Consider the following 2,677-nt stretch of genomic DNA (forward strand, 5'->3'; position numbering starts at 1 on the left):
CTCCCTACATATTTATGTTTACAGTATATCATTTAATTTCTAAGTAATAAGTATTCAAATAGAAAAGACAAAAATTTCTTGGTTTTAGTATCGCATACGGGCAATAATATAAATTCTTTAAATTTTAACATAGAAAAATCTCAGATCTTCATTTGGATGTCTTCTTGTCATTGCACTTCTTCTTTTGCCAGGGGATTTTAACCTTATAAGATCTGGGGGCAGAAGCTCCCATATCAGAATCAAAGTCAGAGTCAAAGATTTCACCCAAGGACACTGAAGTAGGTGAGGAGCTGTCATTAGCTGATGCCTGATGATCGCTGTTTTCTTCTGTCGCCTTCTTTTCCTCTGCTTCTTTTCTTTTTTTTAGTCGGAATTTGATGCTGCTTCAGCAATGCTTCTGCTTTAGGGAGAGAGTCAGTCTTTTCCTTCTTCTCTTTGCAGTTGAATATAAGACCTTGTAGTAAAATCCATCGGTATTGGACATTGTTCTTTTGAAGAAATGTTGTGATGTTTCTGTATTGCTTCCTCTTCTTATGTATTTCAAATGGAACATCTTTCAGTATTTTTATCTCTTCCTTTTGAATTTTTAATGTTGTGGCAGTGGAAGCTTTAAGTATCAGGTCTCTTGTTGATCTTTTTGCCAATTTAACAAATATTTCCCTTGGAAGATTATTTTTCCCCACAAACTCTGAGTAAGTTCTATAAATCATGTCTATATCTGCTTGCAATATTTCGGGTTTGCTGTTGATCAAGGGGGCCAATGCTTCACTTAAGATTTCTCTGAAATTTTCATCTTTTTCCCCCGGTACCCCTTGAAATCTTAAAACATATAGGGATCTTTCCATTTGTAATTTAGTAGTTGGTTTTTTTCAGAAGCTCTTTTTTTATCTGCAATGTCCATTCTTTGATCCATTTCGTTTGTCTTAGTTTCAACCTTTTTAAGCTTTTTGACCGTCTTCTCTTATTTAACTTTGGTTTCCTTAAGCTCCTTCTGCAAATCATCAAATTTCTTATTGAGATTCGTCAGCTGATCCAGCAGGGGGCGCAAGGCTTCAGAAATCGTACCAGCTATATCAGTGGTAGTTTCCGGTCTTGTGACCGGTGATGCTGTGCTGGCGCTTCCTGTGGTGCCTCTGCCTCTGGACGCCATTTTCCCCCCTCACTGCGACATTGTTTACATTAAGGTAAAAGTTCTTAAAAGTTCTAAGATTTTTCTCTGCACTGAATATCAAGTCCCACTGCAATCCGCTTGGGTTGGGTGGGTTTCTAACAGCTTATTGTCGGCTTGCTTCCTGTTTCGCTGCTTTTTGCGCTGTAGGGTAGGGTTCTTCCTCCCTGAGAGTCCCCCCCCCTTCTCTATGGGGCTTATTTGTATCTGGATTTTAGACGGGTCATAAAGATAGGCAAAGAGTTACACAAGGCACTGAAGCCATGCCCCCCCAGCTCTGGATGTATATAATTCTCTGAGATCCAAGGGCCAAACTACAAGTTACATTGGCGAAATAGGCATATTTATTTATTTTATTTAATTTATTGCTTTTCTACCAGGCATAATACCATTATTTTATTTATTTATTGAAGAAAGTTTGAGTCCAGTAGCACCTTTAAGACCAATAAAGTTCAATTCTGGGTATAAGCCTTTGTGTGCATGCACACTTCTTCATGTTCTCAGCATCAGCATGGCAGATGGTTTTACGCAATACACAGCCGCTTCTCCATACAGACAACTGAGATGAGTCCCTGTGGCTCTGGGGGCCCTTGTCGGGCCAGTGGCACAAGAGTTTTGCCGGTGACCAGCGGAGAATTCTGCATCCCTAATCCCAGTCTCCCCCTCCCTAGAGAAATGGAGGAGCAGGAGGGGAAATGGCCTCTATAGTAATGCTCTAGGGATTTCCCTTAGTCTCTGTGGTCTTTACCATGGAGATTAGTGGGAATTCCTTAATAATTATTAATCATAGAATGCTTGGGTGATAGGATAAGTTATCTAGTGAATTACAAAAAGAAAATTGTTGATGTAAAAATTAATAAAGAGATGGGCAGGAGGTCGAAGCACTGTGGGAAGCCATATATTAGGGAGGGGGAAAGGGAGGTGGGTAGGGTATGAAAGGGACAAATGTAAAAAATGTAATGTTGATTATGAATGTTTATATCCTAAATAATTTTTTTGGGAAAAAAGAGATTAGTGGGAATTCCTAGAGGTTACCCAGAAATGACATCGCATCCTTCACAAACTCCACTGTTCCTAGGCACCACTTCCAAAATCCTGCAATGTATGCCTAGGCAGTGTTGGGAACTGTACCCTGTATCACCGCCAAGATCTGGGCAATCACTAGGCTAATCACAGTTGCTATCTGGGAACCTGCACAGATCAAGAATCCAACCCTCCTCCATGCCCCTGTGGCCCCAAGCCAAACTGCCTGCCCATGTAGATGCTTTTTAATCAAAAAGACTTCAATTTTAAAAAAAGCCTTGGAAGGTCCAATCATACATCTGTCTCTTTCATAGTGTGTAATTTGGACCTGAAATTTCAGCACTTAGGGGGTCATATTTATAATAGATAGATCCACTGGTACGGTGCCAGGAACCTGTATCAATTTAGCAGAGTGCACAAATGGGATACACACAGCAGAACCTCTTTGTTCTGTGTGTGCTAGCAAAGTTACAGAGACGCACAGAA

This window comes from Gekko japonicus, unplaced genomic scaffold, assembly GCF_001447785.1.
Source record: "Gekko japonicus isolate JY-2015 unplaced genomic scaffold, Gekko_japonicus_V1.1 scaffold1190, whole genome shotgun sequence".
Taxonomy (NCBI): domain Eukaryota; kingdom Metazoa; phylum Chordata; class Lepidosauria; order Squamata; family Gekkonidae; genus Gekko; species Gekko japonicus.